We start from the raw sequence: 9,525 nt of genomic DNA on the forward strand, positions 1-9,525 counted from the left end.
TAAGCCCCTCTGTTTCTAAGTGTAGTTCTCTTGTCTTAAACAAGACGTTATATAAACATTCAACCAACATCATCTCCGTAAGAAATTAAAAGAAGTTCAATACTAGTCAAAATTGTATTTTGTATTACTGGTTTGTTATGGATTTTAACATATCATCAATTTGAACAGCTTGGGCTTTGTTCAGAAATGTTATTACTGGCAACTCATAAATAATTCTCAGCTAAAAGTAATTTTTTTTTACTGCAGAAAAGTTTGTGACCTGGAGAAACTTTTAACGCGTCCATAAATAACCTGGTTCTTAAATGAAGTTTTAAATGTATTTTTAGGGCAAAGGCACAATTTAATTAAAGTGATAAAATTTTGGCCCACTTACCGTATGCCTGATATCTTTTCAGATTTCATTTAAAAGTAGGATGTGGCTTTCTTGGAATTTACCTAAGCATTAAAGAACTTCACAAAATGGGAGGTAATACAAGGTCAAGGTATTATGATTTGAGGAATATTTATTGAAACAAACAAGCTTTATGTAAAGCTACAGTATGTATGTGTTAGAACATATGTTGAACTGCATGTTTTACTGACTTTTTTCACCCTGGATTCCAAGGGGCTAAGTACCTCCAGTAGGTTGCATATTTACCTACTGGGTATTTTTCCTATGCTAAAGACGCTGAGCTGAAAATTGATTATATGTTAATCAAACAAACAGTACCAGTAACACACTGTATATATTGAACAGATCTTTGGTGTCTAGTTTAGTTATGGTCATTGAGCATATGCCTCAATAAAGCAGAGACCCATAATTTCTGCATGATATTTAATGATTTCCCCACTTACCCATCTTTAAAAAGAAGCTGCCTTGCAGGTCCACATGCAGGCCAGAGTCTGATCTTGCCTCTCAAAATAAATAGCAGTATTATAATGTATGTTCAATAATGGAGGAGAACATTAACGTTTTGACCCCATGTTGGGGTAATCTAGACAAATATTGGTGTGCTCTGCAGTGGCTGATGGAACTCGTACTCATTTGAAACAGAAATCTATTGAGCTTTACAATTGCTTGACATTCCAAACTAAAATAGACAAGTCTTGGAGAATTGCAAAGAATCAGAAATAAAGTAGCAATCCTTCCCGGGATTTATTTTTTATTTTTCTCTGATTATCCCAGGACCCAATTAATTTTGGAGATTAGAAGTGGCAAGATTTTGTGTCTTCGTACAGCAACCGGGTGACAGTCGTGACACTGAAGGATTATCACTGCGTGGGGTCCCATTTAAAAGGATGCACCCCATGCGCCCCGATTGCAGCAAACACTGTCCCCAGCTGGGGACAATACATTTTACTACATTTGTATTTAAGTTGAATAACTCCTGGAGAAGAATACTTGTCTGGTAGAACAATATGGCCAACAGTCAGCCTCATGTGACGGCCAGCAGAGTTCCACAACATGGTAGAATGATTACATCACAGCTTTATATTTGGTGACATAAGCGACTGCAATTGTTTTTTTTTTTTAACTTAGATATTTCAAAGTCTAAGTGTTATTTTAATTGCCACTCCATAAAATACTTTTTATGCTGGAAGACGCCCTACAGTCCCATTCATGTGAATCGGTCATAAAGCGGTATTACTGTATTCCATATGACAGGTTCTGTGCCAGAAGATATCATTTGAATGGGTTATAAGGAACCATATTTCCTAAGTAGTGCCAGATGGTGTTTTATGGAGTAGCACTGCTTAGTGAATATGGCCCATAATATTTCTGGAAGCAGTGCAATTCTGCAGTGTGCAGTAATGAAGTTTAGCTCTGAAGGATCCACGGTCAACGTAAAAAAAAATCCCCCCAAAAGTAGTCAAACAGCTTGATTATTTCATCAATACTCACAGAAAAAACTTTAAAATACTATCTAGGCAATTTGGAGCAATTTAAGTTTATTTTCTTGCTCTTGCCATCCAGAAAATTCAGCTACTGATGTACACTTGCAATTGATTCTAGGCTTCAATAAATAATAAACCAATAAAACAAGGCGCTTTGATTGTACCTTTAAATAATACATTGTTTTTGTACATGGGCACTTAAAATCCACATAGGCATTCAGAAAAGTATTCAATAGTTTTTATGGATGTTCAGAAATTATTGGACTGTGCAAAAAAGACCTTGAGCAATTATTTCTTATGATGAATGTTCTCCTAAGTGCCAATGGATTTGATTCACCTCAGTGATGCTCTGACATTTTCAGAATATCTTAAATTACAAAAAATGGAATTGCAGAACAGGTGACAGGGTAATTTATAATGCAGTTAGGCATTGTATAGTTAAATATATATACTTGAAAATAATGCAAAGTGATAACATACTCAATGAGACCCAATCAGTGAAATTTGACACATCTGCTCATGCCTTGTGATCAGTCCTTTTTAATCAATCCACTATTCATCTTGCAGTATCCTACAGTATTATTAAAAAAAAGTGTTGTATGCAGAAAAGCTGCAGGGTATAATGCTTCTTATACAAATTCTTTAATGTTCATACAGATGTCTTGACATCTTCCATTGGTGGAACTGTGGTAAAATGCTGATTTCTGCTTCTGTGTACAGCATCTTTGTGATTTGTCCTAAAAGTCCTAATTCCGTTAAGAGTGTTTTATGAATATTGTTGAAAGTTTCTTGAATTGCACTGATAAAAAAAAAATCTTCTACATTAATTATCAAACTGAGAATAAAGCAGCACAGACTAAAGATTTTTTTTTTCATGAAATGCAGAGAAAAGCTATATACATAATTAGATAGCAAACTATTATTGATTTGGAATCTGTGTCACTGATTGTAAACTTCCCATGTCTCATACAGTTCAGTGGAGCCTCAATGATTTCATTTAAACACATTTTTGGGGTTTTCGTTGAAAACCCAAAATCTCACTGAACGAAGTACTTAGTCGAAGCAATCCACGACTTCTTTTTTCTTTTTTCATTTTTTAATACAACATTGAAGCAGGGGATCTCTGGAGCTGAACCCTATTAATTTCAGCTCAAGGGACCCCCTGCTTTCAGAGATACTTACCTATGAAGGGGGTGCTGGTAACTCCTTCAGGTTTTTGCAGTTTAAAGCTCCCGTGTCACATTTTTCAATAGGAAGCTGCACCGGGTGACCTCACAATTTCCTATTAGCCTGCAGCTTTGAAAATCAGCCATAATGTGAACCCTGGAGCTGCTACCGGCACCCACTATGGAGGTAAGTATCTCTGGAAGCAGGGGCTTTCCGGAGCTGAAATTAATGGCATTCAGCTCCGGAAACTTCCTGCTTCAATCCTGTATATGAAAAAAAATGAAGAAAAAAAACTGTGTGGATTGCCTCTTTAATAGTTATTACTATAGATAAGGTTTTGACAGTGATCTATAAAGTAACTTATTTTTACAGCTGGAAAACATTCTTTATATTAACATATATTCTACAGAGCCTCATTTTGTCATATTGTATGACCACATTTAGCTATTTAGATATAATAAGCATCTATCCCTTTGGCTGACTGTTGACTGCAAGCAATATACATATTTGATAAAGTGCATGTGACTACTTCTCACAACTGAAATATGGTTGTTACATTATTGATTATTCCTCACGCATAAAAGCTACATAGTAGATGAGGAGGTTGGAAAAGGACATGTCCATTGAGTTCAGCCTATGTTAAATTTAGTTGAGAGATACGTATCTTACATTTGTGTTTCTTTTTGTCCAATTAACATACATGATTAACATTTGCAAATGTTTGTCATGAACAAAATGGCAATTTTTCCCTTTGAACCCATCTGCTGTGTTACTATTAAATGCAAAATATGTAGATAATGCTGCACACCAGACAATATGTATAAAAAAAAGAAACATATAGTTAGCGGTGCTCCTGGTTCAGGGAATACCTGCCATAATCCAAAATTAGGATAAGTAGAAAAGCAACTCAGGGCACTTCAGATTTTAAACTAATTTATTCAGACTGAATAAATTCAGTCTTTTCTACTTGAGTTGCTATTAAAGACATCAAGGTAGACTGCCAGCTCTGAACACTAAGGGGTCTATTCTAGTACTGTAGCTTTGATGACTTAGGCTACGTTTATAGTGCCGACGACGGTCGATGGAAAATCAAATAGAGATGACTTCCAGCGATCGCGACCAATCCATCGCGTCACGCTTACTATAAGCACACGTGATGGCGGCAATGCATTTGTTTTGCCACGACGTTGCCGGCGCTATAAGAGCAGCCTTAGGCTGAGTCCATAGTGCAGGAGACGAAAACAAACAATAGGACACCAATGTGCATGTTTATGGTACGTGTGCACTAGCGCGACGGGAGACCGGTGCTTTTCGCGTGACCACCTTGTTTTAATTTGCCCTGTGATAGCTGGGTCACGTGAGCGGTTCGCCCAATGAGGGCGAACCAGCTCTGTGATGTCACAGACACGCCCCCAATCGCACAAACATGCAGGCCACGAATCTCGGCAAGTACAGGCATGCGTGATGCCACACTTTCAGTCACGCGCTTGCGCCTGTACCATTTCCAAGGCCTTACTCTAAAGGATTTTGAGTAGTTCTCGCAAAATTTTGCAAGGGTGCTATTTAGAAAACTTTGAGTTGGTGAAATCGTGCGGGGAATGCATTATCTCGCGAATTCTGGCTCCTGGCCAAACACATCGTGCGGAAGCAGGCGAGAATCTCAAACACACATTTTTTATAAAATCGTGCTATTCTTGTAGCCTCGATAATCTCATCAGGGATCTGGAATTGCAATTTTATCAAAGATTCTTCACGCCAACAAAAGCTGGTGAGAAAAGATATGTGAGAGGGACTTTCCTGCATCGGATTGATGCCGGGGGTTTATGGTGCTGATACACATTAGTACCAGCACCGGAGACCCCCAGCATCAATCCGATGCAATACAAATACATTTACAGGCAGCTTCATTACCTTAGTGGTATTTGGCTCATGGTGGGTGTTTAGGCCTTGCGGGGGGGTGGGGTGTTGTGGGAGGAGTTAACCCATTCATTACCATAATGGTTCCCACTGCTATGGTAGTGAAGGGGTTAACCACTTATCGCAACCTTCCTGGCAAGCTTAACAACCCTGGGGCAACTACCTCCTTCATCCACCCCTCTGCCCCCAATAAACTGGCTATTCAAGTTTAACCCCTTCGTTGCCTTAGCAGCTAGCCGCTAAGGTAATTAAGCTGTTTTTATTTCAATCCTAATACTAGTGTGCATGAGCAGGGGGTCTCCGGAGCATAACCACGTTGATTTCAGGTCCGGGGACCCCCTGCTTCCTGAGATACAGGTCCTGTTATGTGGTTATGTGGTGCCGGTATCCCCATGCAATGTTTAAATGTCCCGTGTCACAGGTCCGGGTCATTTAAACGCTTAGGCGATACCTATCTCGGGAAGCTGGGGCCTGAAATCAACGCTGTTTTGCACCGGAGACCCCCTGCTCAATCTCACTAGTATAAAAATTTTCATTAAAACACTGTGATTGCTTGCGAGAGATGTGCATGGAGAGGCGGCTCTCCCTGTGCTGCTCGCATTGTGAGAAACTCGCATGAGGGAGAACTTCGAAAAAATTTCAGATGACTTTTCTGCTACGCTGTACGGTTTTGGCATTTTCCCACCGCATGGTTTGAGAGGGGTTCAGATTCTTTCTGAATACCGTGTTAACACCATTGACAAACCGTTCAGCGGGAACATGCCAAACCTTGCGATGTAGCAGCAAACTCATCAAACCTACTAGAATAGGCCCCTATGACTTTGTTCTGATCACTATTTTATGTGTTGTTTATGCCTCATCCAATATTTATCAATGTAATCTAATCGATCCTGTAATCTACTCATCTCACACTGTTTGTGTATAGATTTTTTTGTAGAAAGTTAATCACTTTCTTTTTTATAAAGTGCTACTTGTGTTTTCTTGGTTTTATATAGTAGAATATGTCACCATAATGATTGTGTACCAGTTTACAGGTTTTCAAAGGCAACCTCATATTCATGCAGAGCTTTAATTTGGCTCTGTTATCCTCAGTTCTCTAAGGGTCTCAACTTTGAGTATTTTGGATTTTAAATCAGTCAAATATAGTTTTAGATCAAGCTTAGCCTAAAGAAAATGACATTTGAACTATTACTTATTTGTATGTCCACACATTAAAATTCACAATGGGTGTTGATGAATGTACAATGTAAAACCCATGGTGTGTTATTCATCATACTGTAATAGTGCCAATAGTCACCATCACACAATCGACACTATCACACTTTAATCAAAGTTATTTAATCAATAACATAATGATTCTATAATTAGAGAGACAAAATAATAATAACATGTTTCAACAGGGTCTCTGTAATAAGGCAATTTTGGAGTAAAATTATACAATAACCGTAATTTTTATTAACGTATAGATATCAAAATATTTGCTCCCATTTTTGGCACAGTGAAAAAGGTTTAGATTTGGAGGGTATCAATTGGAGGAGATAAGCAGGAGTTCCTTGCTGAATAGATTAGAATACACTAAAGATTGTTATATCAAAGATAAATGTCTTCGAAGGAGACATAGCTCTGCCTGGCATTTATTCTCATGAGTGACTGAACTTTTGATTATGAATATATAATGGTTGTCCCACTTAATTCAGCTCACCTGAGCTATTGATGTTTATTTTAGAGTGCCTTTTAAAAACCAATTCAGCTTATGTTATTTAGAATAGTACAGATTTTCTGTGTTAATCTGCTGCAATCAAGCAATATTAATATTTCTCAATTTAGTGTCTATAGCAGAATTAATAACGAGTCAACATATTTGACTCAATTTTCTTAGTAAATGCCACCAAATATATGGTGACTCAAATATGTTAACTCCTTCCCTGCCAGAGGGGCCACCAGTGGATTGCTCTGTAATAGATTGCTGGTCCCTCTGACAGGGAAGGGGTTATGAAAGAGCAAATTGATATGTGCCATTGTGATATGAGCATCAAGTCACTTCCCGATAACACGTTTTGTTTTTTTCATTAGACCTACTGCCATAACACATTGATTGCCTGTGACATGAATTCAGACAAGAGTGAGGCAAAGCTCTCTTATAAATTAGCACAAAATCACATACTCTACATCTGTAATTTATCTACACCAGTGGTTCCCAAACTTTATTAAAAGTGCCCTCTCAAAAGCAATGTTTATGCCTAAGGGTCTCCTATTCTCCCAAGTATTGGACACTTCAAATTACCATGTAAAAGAATGATAATTTTTCAGTTAGTTGAATATATCATTTGGTTCTTGATGCATGCTAAAACAACAAGAAAGGAGAACAATGGGGAGACATAAGTATAAAAATAATCTTTATAGAGAAAGTAGTAATAAGACACATCTAGAATTACATGTATAGGCGAAGGTGAACACATTATTATGCACTCAAACGCAGAGTTGGTAAAGATCTTGGACCAAAGATGGTTATATTGGGGGAGCCTTCCAGAGGTCTCCCATCGCAAAGGTCTCGCTCCGAAAGGAACACACACATGTGAGTGCCAGCAGTATGACATCATAACATGCCTCTGACACCAACCTCAACGAATTTCTCATAATTTTTGCTTGGGTTTGGCTAATGTGCATCAGAGGCCAAATAAAGAAACAAATAGGACACGCATCTTACAAGTATTAACCTTTTGCATGGAAAACAAATGACAATGAATATATAATAAAATACACATTAAACCATTAATGGCAATAAATATACTGTATAACAAAATACATTAAAAATGCATATTAAAAACATTACTAAAACAAAAAATATAGTACAGATGTAACCCCCTGTGTCTGCTAACAGAACAGGACATGGCCCCTTTAAGAATTACATTCCACTGGACCATGTAACTGTGCTTAGCCAGTGGAATGACAGTTGGTGACAGTTGGAAAGGGATTGCTGAGGGGACTGGTGGGGGAGCTTGTTTTGATATGGTGAGGCTGCTGCAGAACACTCTGCAAGGGCCTGACCGATCCATGGAGTGAGGAGACTGATGGATTTTGCTGGCCAGTACAAAGTACAGTGACAGCTCATGGAGCACTGCAACAGCAAAGAGGAGAAACATAAGGATTTAAAAGCCAGAGAAAATAAAGAGATCCCCCTGCATTAGAACACAGGTTATATTTTCAAATTAACTATAAGAAGCAGCAGCCGGCATCTGTTTGAATCCAGAGCTCCAACGAATGGTTATTATACAAATACCCTGTCTGATCAACAGGATATGTGAACTAATATGCAGTGACTGTAAAATATATAAAGACAGAGGTGCAGCGTTAGTGATTTGTTTTAGTAGCTTTGCAGAAATACTGTGTGGTTATGAGGTAGCCCTGTGTATGTATCCCTGTTCAAAATGATAGATAAAGTAATATAAAGTTTGTTATAATTCCTTACAGTTTTGTTGCGTCTAATTACTCATGCTTCCCACTCTGTGTACCTAAGTGTTTAAACCCCAAGTTAGAGGACTCTGGCCCCCACCTCAGATGACAAGTTATATAGTCTTAAGTAAAGAAGGATGTGACAGAGTGACCTTCTCAGTATGGTCAGAAAAGAGCTTACACACAACTTTCTTGCAATGAAAAGTGCTTTATTTCCCTTACCGGGGAAGCAGGTTTTAGTTGCACAGAGAATAAAGCAATGACAGGAAATAGCATCAGTCTGCAACAAAACAACAGTCCTTTGTTCCAGGTACACAACAGGGAGTTCAAGCTCTCCCCTCAGCCAGGCTCTCTGCAACCTGTTTCCTCACAAGTTGAGAGCTAAATGACAGCTTGGAAGATATCTGCTGTCTTCCTTTTTAACCTCCCCTCCCGTAACGCACTGCAACTTAACACTAGGCCCTCTTGTCCGCCCTCACAGCACTGACCGCTGTGACCGGACAATAAGGCACCTCACTACACTTCGGGCAGCGTCCCTAATCTAGGGCCATCCCTGGTCAATTACCCACTAGCCTGAGAGTGAGTTGGGGCCTACCTGGGATATAGGGGACCTTACGCAGTGCGGGAGCTTCACTCGCTCCCTACACCCTTCCTTCCCCTTCTGCTCCCAGCTCCAACTGATGTGAGTGACAGGGTCCCTAACCTGAGGGCTGTCCCTGGCAACACACTCTAATGGGTGAGTCAGAGCTATCTCGGGCCTTGGGGGTTGCTGGCCTAGTACAGGGAGTCACTGACTCCTGTACCCTACCTCCTTCCCTTGGCTGCTCCTGTCTCTGACTAACTGCGTAGCCACAAACCCAAATAATGTATCTAGGGGATCCTGCAGAGTCATCCTCCAGCCCTATTGGCTCCCTGGGGTCATGTGGCTCTGCCCCTATGCACCCTGGGGGCTGACTACCCTTCTCTGCGCATGCGCGAGCTGTTTGGGGGCCTCCCGCGCTAGCTGGCTCCTGCGCATGCGCAACAGCAATAACAATGGCGATGCCCTGCTTCCCGAGCCGCCAGGACCGCAGCAACGCGACCGCGGCCTTAACAATGGCCCGATCGCGTCTC

General features: G+C 39.8%; 1 protein-coding gene across 23 annotated transcripts in view; it reads left to right on the forward strand.

Annotated features, from left to right (window-relative positions):
- Positions 1-9,525, forward strand: part of GULP1 (GULP PTB domain containing engulfment adaptor 1) — a 479,313-nt gene that overhangs the window by 260,668 nt on the left and 209,120 nt on the right. Inside the window, exon 1 of one of the 23 annotated variants that reach the window (XM_075608435.1) lies at positions 7,973-8,154. The exons of the other annotated variants lie outside the window; for them this stretch is intronic. The gene's annotated coding sequence lies outside the window, so the exon portion shown is untranslated. Of the gene's footprint in view, positions 1-7,972; positions 8,155-9,525 lie in introns of those variants that run through there. 23 annotated transcript variants of the gene reach the window in all.

Source organism: Ascaphus truei, chromosome 7, assembly GCF_040206685.1.
Source record: "Ascaphus truei isolate aAscTru1 chromosome 7, aAscTru1.hap1, whole genome shotgun sequence".
Taxonomy (NCBI): domain Eukaryota; kingdom Metazoa; phylum Chordata; class Amphibia; order Anura; family Ascaphidae; genus Ascaphus; species Ascaphus truei.